The following is a 12948-nucleotide window of genomic DNA, read 5'->3' as shown; positions in this document are numbered from 1 at the left end:
AGCCCAAAGTTAGTAGAAGGAAAGAAATCATAAACAGCAGAGCAGAAATAAATAAAATAGACACTAAAAAACAATAGAAAAGATAAAAAAAAAACCTGTTTCTTTGAAAAGATTAAGAAAATTGATAAAGCTTCAGCCATACTCATCAAGAAAAAAAGAGAAGGCTAAACCTATAAAATCAGAAATAAAAAAAAGAGATATTACAACTGACACCACAGAAATACAAAGAATCATATGAGATTACTACAATTATACATCAATAAAATGGACAACCTAGAAGAAATAGACAAATTCCTAGAAATGTACAATGTCCCAAGACTGAACCATGAAAAAACAGAAAATATGAACAGACCAATTACCAGTAATGAAATTGAATCAGTAACTAAAAACCTCCCAACAAACAAAAGTCCAGGACCTGATGGCTTCACAAATGAATTCTACCAAACATCTAGAGAAGAGTTAACACCTGTTCTTCTTAAACTATTCCAAAAAAATTGCAGAGAAAGCCAGCATCACCCTGATACAAAGCCAGACAGAGATATCACAACAACAACAAAAAAGAAATTGCAGGCTAATTTCACTGATGAACATAGATGCAAAAATCCTCAATGAAATATTAGCAAATAGAATTCAACAATGCATTAAAAGGAGAATACACCATGATCAAGTGGGATTTATTGCAGGGATGTAAGAATGGTTTAGTATCTGCAAATCAATGAATATGATACACCATATTAACAAATTTAAGAATAAAAATCATATGATCATCTCAATAGATGCACAAAAAGTTTATGACAAAGTTCAACATTCATTTATGATAAAAACTCTCCACAAAGTGGGTATAGAGGGAATATATCTCAACATAATAAAGGCCATATATGGTGAACCTAACATCAAGCTCAATGATGAAAAGCTGAAAGCATTTTCTCTAAGATCAGAAAAAGAGAAGGATGTACACTCTTACCAATTTTATTCAACATAGTATTGGAATTTGCTAGCCACAGCAATCAGACAAGAAAAAGAAATAAAATGAATCCAAATTGGAAAGGAAGAAGTAAAACTGTCACTGTTTGCAGATGACATGATAATCTACATAGAAAATCCTAAAGATGCCACCAAAAAACTACTAGAGCTCATCAATGAAATTTGTAAAATTACAGGATATAAAGTTAGTATACAGAAATCTATATTTCTGTACACTAACAACAAACTATCAGAAAGAAAAATTAAGAAAACAATCCCATTTACAATTGCATCAAAAAGAACAAAATACCTAGGAATAGATCCACCTAAGGAGGTGAAAGGCCTGTATTCAGAAAACTATAAGAAAACTATAAGATACTGATGAAAGAAATGAAAGACAATACAAACAGATAGAAATATACTGTGTTCATGGATTGGAAGACTTAATATTGTTAAAATGACCATACTACCCAAAGCAATCTACAGATTCAATTCAATTCCTATCAAAACACCAATGACATTTTTTCACAGAACTAGAGCAAATAATTCTAAAATCTGTATGGAAACACAAAATACCCTGAATAGCCAAAATAATCTTGATAATGAAGAACAAAGCTGGAGGTATCAAGATCCTTGATTTCAAACTATACTATAAAGCTACAGTTATCAAAACACTATGGTACTGGCACAAAACCAGACATGTAGGTCAATGAAACAGAATAGAAAGCCCAGAAAAGAGCCCACACTTTTATGGGTAATTAATCTCTATGACAAAGGAGGCAAGAATATATGACAGGGATAAGATAACCTCTTCAATAAATGGTGTTGGGAAAACTGTACGGCCACATGCAAAAGAATCAAACTGGACTCTCACATCATGCACACAAAAAATTCAAAATGGATGAAAGCCTTAAATGTAAGATCTGAAACCATAAAACAAGAAGAAAACATAGAGAGTAAGCTCTTTGACATTGATCTCATAATATTTTTTTGGATGTCTCTTCAGGCAGGAAAAACAAAAGCAAAAATAAACAAATGGGACTATACCAAACTAAAAAGCTTTTGCAGAATGAAGGAAACTATCAACAAAACAAAAAGGCCACCTACTGAATGGGAGAAGATACTTGCAAATGATATATCTGATAAGGGATTAATATCCAAAATATACAAAGAACTCATACACCTCAACATCAAAAAAAATAATCTGATTTAAAAAATGGGCAGAGGATCTGTATAGACATTTTTCTGAAGAAAATACACATGAAAAGATGTTCAACATCATTAATCATCAGGGAAATGCAAATCAAAACCATGATGAGACATTACCTCACACCTGTCAGGATGGCTATTATAAAAAAAAGACAACAAATAACAAGTGTTGACAAGGATGTGGGAAACACGGAATCCTTGTGCACTCTTGGTGGGAATGTAAATTGGTGTAGGCACTATGGAAAGCAGTATGGAGATTCCTCAAAAAATTAAAAGTAGAACTATCATATGATCCAGCAATTTCACTCCTGGGTTGTTATCCAAAGGAAACAGAAATACTAATTAGAAAAGACATATGCCCTCCTATGTTCACTGCAGCATTATTTACAATAGCCAAGATATGGAAGCAACCTAGGTGTCCATGGAATGATGAATGGATAAAGAAGATGTGGTATATGTATATGTATATGTATATCTATATCTGATCTACAATGGAATATTACACAGCCAAAGAAGAATGAAATCTTGCCATTTGCAAAAACATGGATGGACCTAGAGGATATTATGCTTAGTGAAATATGCCAGAGAAAGACAAATATTCTCTGGTTTCCCTTACATGTGGAGTCTGAAAAAACAAATGAACAAAGCTAACAAAACAGAGTTATAGATACAGAGACCAAACAGGTGGTTGCCAGAGGGGAGGGGGGTGGAAGGAGTAAAACATAGTTGAGGGAGATTAAGAGGTATAAAATTCCAGTTGCAAAATAAGTGAGTCACAGGTATGAAATGTACAGTGTGGGGAACATAGTCAATAACTATGTAGCATCTTTGCATGGTAACAGACTATAACTAGATTTATCATGGTGATCATTTTGAAATGTATAGAAATACCAAATCACTGTGCTGTAGAGCAGAAACCAACATAGGGTTGTAGGTCAATTATACTTCAAAAACAAACAAACAAAAACTGAGAGGAAAATAAATCAGGTTTGTGGTCACCAGAGGTGGGAGTGGGGGGAGGCAGAATAGGATGAAGGCAGTTAAAAGGCACAAACTTCCAGTTACAAGATAAATAAGTGCTAGGGGTGTAGAGCACAGCATGATAAGTATAATGAATGCTGCTGTATGTTACATATGAGTGTTGTTAAGAGAGTAACTCCTCAGCGTTCTCATCAGAAGAAAAAACAATTTTTTTAATTTCCTTAATTGTTTTATTTTTATTAGATGATGATGGTTCATTAAATTTACTGTGATAATTATTTCATGATGTATGTAAGTCAAATCATTATGCTGTAAACCTTAAACTTATACGGTGCTGTATGTCAATTATATCTCCATAAAACTGGAAGAATAAAAAAGACATATCTCATGGCAAAAAAAGGAAAAAATGGAGAGGGGGCAAATTATGTATCTATTGATGTAAGCCAAAACTAAACAACCAAATACTCTAATATCTTAATTCATATGTATAAGGAAACCTCTTGCTATAAATTTCAGGTAGGGTGGCCAATCAGTCTCAGTTTGCTCAAGATTGTCTGGCTTTTAAAACTGAAAGTCTCATATCCAGGGGAAACCTTCAGTTTTAGGCAAACCAGGATGGCTGTTCAGCCTAATTACAGGACAAGTCCAATACTGAATTTTTTTCCCAGTAAGTAGCTTCATGGTATCAGTCAAGGCATCCTACTTTTTTTTTTTTGAAAGTTGCAAAATGTCCTTTATTTATATAACTCAACTAAGAAAGTTCTTTCTGAGTCATGTGTTTCAATGTATTTTATTTTTTAAAGTTATATTGGGGTAATATGACAATTGAAAATTGTATATATTTAAGGTGTACATTTTGATGATTTGATAGATATATACATAAGTTGTCCTAATTCCTGAATCAATAAAATTTAGCATCTACAATATAGCTGCAATACAGTGCACTTGATGGATTCATAAGATCATAGAGCTGGAGATCTCAGGGATGATAAAATTACTAAAATGTGTAGGGAAATCAAATATATATAAATCAAATTCAATGTGAGATGTTCTAAGAATATTTTCTGTTCAAAGAATCCTATAGTTAACTTTTCTTAAACGTGAGTTCATAATTGTTCTTGCATTTGGTTTTGAAAAACTGAATTGTCATATAGTTCTTGTTTAAGTTGCCTATGTTGGAGTGCATGATTTAGAATAAAATCTATGTGATTGAACTCAGTCTTTTTCCTCCTTCCTATGGTGGTTGTGATTGGTGTCCCACCCAATTCCCCTGGTGCCTTGTTACAGGGAGTGTTGGGTGCCCTAGTCCTATAGGAGCTTACTAGCTGGGAAATGCTGGGGAGGATATGCCCCAAACTCGCAGGAGGGTGGTGACCTATAGCCAATGAGTGAGTAATATTGGGGTGTGTTAGACTCCTAGAGGGCCCATACATGCTGGTGAAATGCATGCTCCAAAAGTCCCCTGGTGGGATAAGAATGAAGGTAGATTCCTCCTAGTTTCTTTCTCTGTCTTATCTTCCCTCACTCCATTACCTGCCTCTCCTGAGAATGCTCTCTCAATAAATCATACAAGTGTCCCCATCTTAGGCTGTGCTTCCAGGGCAACGGAACTTTACTGTAACTTATATCAATCTGTAATTTACTATAATTTTATCTAAAACTGGAAAGATTGCTACCATTTAGTTGGCCATTCATATCTTCAAGATAACATAGAAATTTTCCATTAGGTCATAGAGGGGTAGGAAGATGGGAATTAGCATATTGACTGTCTATTAATTTATATCATCTCCTTTAATCATGATCAAGACTCTGCAAGGCAGGCATTTTTATCTCCTTTGTTATCCACAGGAAACTGAGTCTCAGCTAAGTCAAGATAGAATCATTAGTTAATGGGGAATCCAAGCTTAATTCAGCTTGTCTCATTTCAAAGACTCTTCTTGTTTCTTTTTGTTTTGTTTATTCTTCTGTCTTCCTTTACTTCTCTTTCCTTTTTCTTCAGTTCCTCAATTTATAATGTCAGTTTAAAAATTATTGAAGTACATTTATTTCCCTAATAGCCAGTAATCTCATCAATAGTCAAAGTAAAAATGGTTGGACTTGCATTTTTCATAAGCTATGATTAATTTAAAAATTCATATCTGAAATAATAAAAATAGAATGAATAAAAAGCACTTGTATAATTTAGTTGGTAAGTTTGACCCTATGTAATCATCAACATATTATGCACAAAAGTCTGAAGTATGAATTCTATCAAGCTAAACATATGCAGAATAATTGTCTAATGCTCAGGTAACCTTTCATAGGGAGATTTTCATTTATTGTCTTTATTTTCAAAATGTTTTGTTGGCAGATCTTGTCGATAAAATGTGAGAGCTGTGAGGGTAATTGCAATTCTTGGCTAGATGTGTCGCTTTGTGTAAAGATGTTCTATTTCCATTTCTAATAATAGCAAGATGAAAAGAAAATGTGTAATGGTTGAATGGAGCAAACTTAGTTGAGGTTCAAAATTACATCAACAATTGCCACATTATTTCTTTAAAAGTAAATCCCTTGCAATTGTTGGAATTGTCTTTTCAAATATTTGACAGTAACCACACTCATCACATATATTGATTAAGAAAAAAATGTTTATTTTTCAGTTCCTTGCCTCAGAAGAATTTTAATCACAAATACTGCCACTCCCTGATTAGATTCTTTCATTTTTTTGGTCATAAATCATGACTAGATTATTTGAGTAAGTCTAGAATTTAGGTAATTAGATGATGTTGTTATCAGCCTGTCTGAATTTGGTTCAGAATATCTACTTTAAAAGGGTATAGGATATTTAGAATGAATTTTTTTAAAAACTGTTTCCCTTAAAAGACACTGCCTTTACTCTGACTTATCATACCACATAAACTTTAAAGCTGTATTTACCATGGAATCAATGAAAGGAATGAATGAGTAAAAAAAAACCTCTAACATTTATACCCAAAAGGTCAGTTCCAGTTATTAGTGTCAAAACCTGATTTGCCCAGGCAAACCTTAGGATCATCAACTAACATAAAAGCCAAAAATGAACATTTGCCTCCTGTTTTTCCGAGTGTTCTTTCGTAGGCTGCACCCAAAGGGAGCCAGCATTCACATATTATTTTCCAGTGATAATTAGCTTGACCTTGAAATCACTGGTTTGTAATTTCAGTAATGTCGACAACTGTAGCCTGGCCGTGGGCTGAACTTGCTGTTTGGCCCTGATAGGACTGGGAAGGAAAGGTGGAAGGATGTTGAACAGGGCCTGCCCTGCCCCTCTGCAGCACCCATGCCTTTCCTCATATCCCCACCTCTCCTGCTGTTATGAAAATTAGGGAAAAAGAAAGGTTGGACACAGGCCTTCCTTCTTGCCTTCCTCCTACTTCCTCTCCTTCAGCATGAGTTCATGGCTGCTCTGTGTTGCTTTATTAGATCTTCACTTAGATCTGATAACTGGAGGGCAAGAGGCTATGCTTATTTTGGCTTTGGTCTACTAATGTCTCTTTCAGTCTCTTCTTTATTGTGAACACTGATGAAAGTTTACTTCTGAATAATGGTACAGTATAAAAAGCATGACTATACCTAACATCATTGGTTAGGGATGAATTATACAAGTCACAGGGGACAGAGGATGGGCAACATAGTTCAACTTCATCTTGATACCTCAAATGCCATCTTTCTCAAGCTGGCATAAGAAGTGTCTAAGTCTCTGGAGGTTGAATGAGGGAAATAATTATTTTCTTGGCAATTTCTTCAAGGTGATTTTTGTGTGCACTACATTTTGAGAATCTCTAGCCTACAGAATTGCTAGGAATCATTAGCACAGCTGAGAAGGTACTTCGTGAACCAGTCTCTACTCCTCATCTACTATTTGACCTCCTACCGTAATTCATTCTCAGCCACCAACCAGTCTCCAAGAATGGAATGCCCTTCCCCACCATGCTGCCTGCCACTGTCCTCCAAATGAGGCCTACCTTCATTTCCTCTGAGAAAGCTTTTAAAGCCACTCAGATGGAAGAACACTATTGCCCTGTGACCCCCTCTGCACCTTAAAGATGCCTCTAACCTATAACTCAGTCCAGACTAAGGCATATATTTGTTTTCATGTCTATCTTTATATTGGAATCTGCTTTTCTTGAAGTCAGGGACCGGGTCTCACCTGTTTATGGATACAGTTCTTGTCACAATTCCTAGTCCTTAGTATTGATACATCTTTCTCAGTACTGATTATAAAATAAACGTTTCAGAGCAATCTTGGTAAAAGGCACATATTAGTATTTGTTATTTTATTAAATGGTTCTACTCTGGAAGAATTCTCAAATATAGGTAATGTGGCTGACATCCACTTCTTTCATTGCTGTAAGAAATCCTAACTGTTCATCCTCAGTCTCAGTGATGATCTTGCTCTCTGTCTTACTGAGGAAGCAGAAGCACTAAGTTTCACCGCTATGTCCCAGCATCTATGCTTGTATTCTCTGCTTTCCCTCCTGTTACTAGAAATGAACAGTTCGTGTTCATATGCATGTGTGCACCAGACTCTCTCCCCTCACCTACACAATGACATTGTTCCAGCAGTTTCTCTCTCTTTCATTAGCAACTTGTCCCTCTCTGGGTCTTTCCAATCAGCGTACAGACAATGCTATAAAATATCTCATCTTTGGGAAACACTCTCTCCATCTCTTGTCAAATGTACTAGATACTTTCACAAATGCTATTTCCTTTCATTCTTGCAACTGTGTAAAAATCATTAGCCTTGTCTTATGAGATGAGGGTGTGAGGATTCAGATCCATACTTTCTGGTTCCAAAGACAGCACTCAGCTGAGAAGATGACCCAGTGTATTAGCATAGTATCCAAGAAAGAACACATAACCAGTGTATGAGTACCCAAAATGTTCTTGCTGATCTGTTTTTGGTGCTCTGAGACTGCTGTGCCTACCCCTCTAGCTCAATCTCCCCAACTTCAGTATGAGGGAATTGAACATCCTATCATTCTATACTGCCAGTTAGGGAATATAAAGTAATTCTGCCAGAGAGGTGAAGTTGCTGAATCACTGAACTTTCAGAGAAGTTATGGGTTACTATATTTTCAGTCTAAGCTTTTCCAATTTTTTTTTTTTTTAGTACTCTGTAAGTGTAAATGAGAGTAATAAGAATTGTAATGGACACAGTCATATTTTGCATCAAAGAAGTCTGAATCCTCACTGTTCAAAGAGAACCAGATGCAGTAAAACCCCTGATCATTTTATTATTCAGGGCAGAGCAAAGCTCTGGACCATCGGCATCTGTGCCTTTTCAGGCACTCATGGGGTAGAAGCACAGCTGTGCCACAGAGGATTCTGAGGAACTTTGCTGAATGCTTTGAATATCACAGGATTATCAGATATATTTTAAAATAAACAAAAGCACAGATATGAATAAAGTATAGTCAAGGCTTTGAGGGAATGCTAGTTGGATATCACTGGGTAGAGATTAAGGCTCTATCTAGCCATGTCAAAATTCTGAAATCTTAGATTACAGAGGCAGTGTAGTACAGAGATTGAGACCATTGGCCTGCTCATGTTCTACCTGGATGGATTATGATCTAGCTTGTAACCTTTGGACAATTATCCAACCTTGCTAAGTCTCTTGTTTCCTTATGTAAAATGAAAATAACACTCATAGGGCTGTTGTGAGGATCAAGTGAGCAAATAGATATAAACCATTTAAACCATGTATGTTCCTATTTATTCTTTTCCAATAATTATTATTTCCCTGTTAAGCTTCTGAACACTCTCTAACACTTGACTTGGGAGTAACTGAAAAAGGTCTGCACCTTGACCCAACAGTAGGCTTTGGCGTTAGTTTCCTTTTTCTGAGCAGTGCATGAGATTTCTTAGAACAGTCAGCCTTTGGTACCTGGAAGGATTAGCCCTACATCCCTCCTGCACTTTGGGTGGGCAGTTAAGTGAGGAGGATTCTCTACCAGTGGACACCAAAAAGACCCCTGGTTCATCTGGAGGCACCTATGAGTCACCACTGATGCAAGATCTCTTCTTCTTTCTTCATATTTCCTTCCTATTGCATGTCTGTGATTTTATTTTCTTTTATTTTTGCTCCTGATAACTTCAATTTAATCCAATCTGGGTGGACAAAGGGCTCCCAGTGCAATTGGCTTTCAATCCTCAAAGGTATCCTCACCTTGCCGCTGTCCTAGGCTCTTGTGAAACATTCAAGGCTGTCCTCCTCCACCTCGCTGGCAGGGACCACAGTGATCTTTTCATTCCCCACAAGACAAGCACTTGAAACCACTTAGTTAATAGAGAAGAGAAACTTTATATTCTAATACTCTAAATTGTGAGCTGAGTTAATAGGTCAATTCTTATAACTGAACAGGTAAATACTCTAGGGTAAATCTGACCACCAAGTTTATGTAGACTTTATTCCAGTGGGCTGCCCACAGGTTGTGAGTTTTTCCTCTCTGTACAATGTTCCTGGGTTGTCTGACATAAGGCACAGAGGAAGGTACTCAGGGAGTTGGTGAAACTATTTGGGTGGAAAAGTAGTTGATCAATCTCCCACTTTTTAGGACATTTAAAAGGCATATTAATAGAATTTTGAACTCATGGAGACAAAGTGTTGATGTAATTTACTCAAAGTTACATAGATCATGAATGATAGGACTAAGTTGACACTGGACTCTTTCTTGAATTCCAAGACTCACGTGTACTGGGTGTGTGTGTGTGTGTGTGTGTGTGTGTACATATATTAGAAACACAGCACCTTAACACATTATGATAAACAGTAAATGGAGAGTTGTTATACATATATAACAATGCACATTATTAATCTTTCTTTCTTTAAATGGGTTATTCTGCTTCAAAGTCATGAAAAGCAATTGACTTGCTGAGTCAAACACGCAAATCTAATAAAGGAAAATAGTGCTGCTGACTGGTTATCTGTGTTAAAAAAAATCTGAATTTAAATTTTATTGTTGGAAACTTAGCTTTAAACTATGGCTGCTTTAGACTGATTACTGAGTTATAGGTGTCAGTACTCGGCAGACCTGAACACAACTGGAAAGCATTACCTCTCTTTTTATTTGTAAGTCCAGTAGGATTTTTATTAGTAGGGTAGTGTTTGACAATCCTCTCTCTAGTTTTCGTTAATTGATTCATATACCCTGTTCTTAATTTTATTGATTGATATCAATGTCTAGCACCATCAATTTGTTTATGCATTGTTGAGCACACTATTTCTAGTCTGGGAATTCTGAAAAACAATCAATAAATTATACTAAGTGAATCACTCAGCACATTTTCAATGTTAACATTTGGCAAGGAGTCTCCCTTTTTGCCTTGATTACCTGAAGAATGGGTTCCATTAGCAATGCAGTATTTGAAAACAAACGCTCCATATTGAAATGGCTACCCAGTCACATTTCAGAAGTGTTGCAGTCATTAGGGAGGTTATTCTAAAATATGCTGCTGTTCAAATTGGAATCGTGAAAAATTTGGAGTTAGGGGATGCAAATCTTTTAAGAGAGAAAAATATGGTTATGGTTTCTGTTCTTGTAGAAGGATACTTCTCTAGTATACTTTATTAGGTCTTGTATTATGTTAACTGTTAACTACTTGTATTTTGTCAACTGTGTATTTCTTAGGTATTTATACATAATAATTGTATATTATGTTAACTATTTGTGTTAACTATCTCTTCTTCAATTGATTGTTAATTCCTTGATGGCAGGAAATGGTTTATTCATCTTTGAAGTCCAACACCTGCATTTTATAGATATCCAAAATATATGTAGAAAGTATGGTTGAATAAAGTAACACTTCCAAAAGTTACACACTTCAAGTAGTAGGAGAAATGCAGTGGGAATGTAGCAAGACTGGGAATTAGGATGTTCTTCCTACCGGCTGTGAGACCTAGGAGGAGCTACAGGATTACAATGAGGAGAAGCATATCTTCATGCCTCACCCCATCCTCCTGTCCCCTTTCTTCTTCTTCTAGAAAGATCTGGACAAGCGGACTGTATGACCTGCAGGTCAAAGAAGTGAAATCATGTGACCCTCTCAAGGCCATGGTGCCTATGGTGGTGGGACTGGAGGGGCAGTCAGATTTAGTTTACTTGCACCGCCAAAATCAGCTCTTATACAGCAATCCAATTCTAAGGAGATTTTTGTTTGAGTTTTGAAGGCTTTTCAAGTTTAGAAATTGGCCTGAAGGGAATGACATGAAGGGAATGACACTTTTAAGCATTTACTGACTCCATAATTAATACAGTCATTCATTCATTTAGCAAACCTTCTTTTCCCTAACACTTTATCATGAAATTACTAAGAGTAAGATCAAGAGATAAAGTTATCTTGGGGGAGATGGTGCAGATAAAAGAGAACAGAGAAAATATTTTATGTGTTTCAAAAACTTGTCTGCACCTGACTCTGTTTCCTGAATAGAAAAGTTAACAAATGTGATTCATTGTGGTGTTATTTCATTTGTTTTTAATTAAAGGAGGCCCACTCTATATCCATGGTATAAACATAGCCCTGATGGACTAACTGTACAATTATTGTCTTACTCAGGTCCCTGGAGTATAACACAATGACAAATATCTGAAATTCATCCTCTATCTAAGCAATGTGATCTCTGTCCAGTCACCCGCAATTTTAAGCCAGTTCTCAGAAAAGCTATTTAAAACAAAATCTGAAGTATACATAATAGTGGTTATGAAAATAAACATTAAGCAAAGGAAGAAATGATAAACATAATCTTTAGACCACATAACTTCTTTGGATGTCAGCTATTTCAGGAACTGAAATAATGCATTTATCATATTCTCATCTGTTCAATATATAATTATTTTAACTATTATGTGTATTGTTTATAACCCATTATCTTGCAATAACAGCTTACATGGATCACTGCATAATTTAAAAATATAGTGGCTTTTCTTGCCAATATTTGATTTCCAACTTTAAATCTGCTGACTTTATATCTTTGCCATGAACTCTGGGTAAACTTTTTTTTTATTTCCTAAGGATTTATCTTAGAATGTGCACCTGCCTTTTCTTTTATCATAAACTAGTTTGCTTTGGCATTGGCTTGTGTGATGGCATGTTTTCCAAAATAGAATGAATTAGCTTCTGTACTTGCAAATCAACTAAATGGGCAGGAATACAAATCTGAGACCCAGGGGGTGTGAAGTGGGTGGGAATAAGGCACTTGTCTAATTATCTAGATTATGTGATCAATTTAATCTGGAAATCAAATCATTCTGTCTTGAATTACTTATATTACTTTGGTCACGTTAATCAAATTTTGTCTTTGTTGGATATATACTTATTATAGCTAATCAATATGTTCTTTGTCTATGAAGACAAAAATGTGGATTCCACATGGGTTGAATTCACATCTTTCCCTAGTTAGCCTGATTGGGTGGGATATTGTATTATTAAACATTTATTTATTTAGTCACCAAGTTTATTGAGGACTTGAAATGTGGCTAGTATAAATTGAGGACTATAAGTTTGAAATGCAAACTGAATTTAAAAGACTTATGAAAAAAGTAAAATCGCAATTTTTATATTGATTACATGTTGAAGTAATAATATTTTAGATATATTGGGTTAGATAAAATGCATTATTAAAATTAATTGCACCTGTTTATTTTAAGTTTTTAATGTAGTTACTAGAAAATCTATGTGACTCACATAGTACTTCTACTGGACAGTGCTGCTCTAGAGCAAATCTTGCATTTGTGCATACAGGCTATTACTTAGATGTTCATCACAGCATTGATTGGA

The 12948-nt window shown here is 35.4% G+C and overlaps 1 protein-coding gene across 11 annotated transcripts in view; it reads right to left on the bottom strand.

The window, feature by feature from the left end:
* GRIK1 (glutamate ionotropic receptor kainate type subunit 1) overlaps positions 1-12948 on the bottom strand; it is a 419139-nt gene that overhangs the window by 89536 nt on the left and 316655 nt on the right. The window lies entirely within an intron of this gene.

The sequence above is a fragment of the Globicephala melas genome, chromosome 4, assembly GCF_963455315.2.
Source record: "Globicephala melas chromosome 4, mGloMel1.2, whole genome shotgun sequence".
Lineage (NCBI taxonomy): Eukaryota > Metazoa > Chordata > Mammalia > Artiodactyla > Delphinidae > Globicephala > Globicephala melas.
Note: the sequence above shows the minus strand (reverse complement) of the source record. Positions and strands in the feature narration are given on the sequence as shown.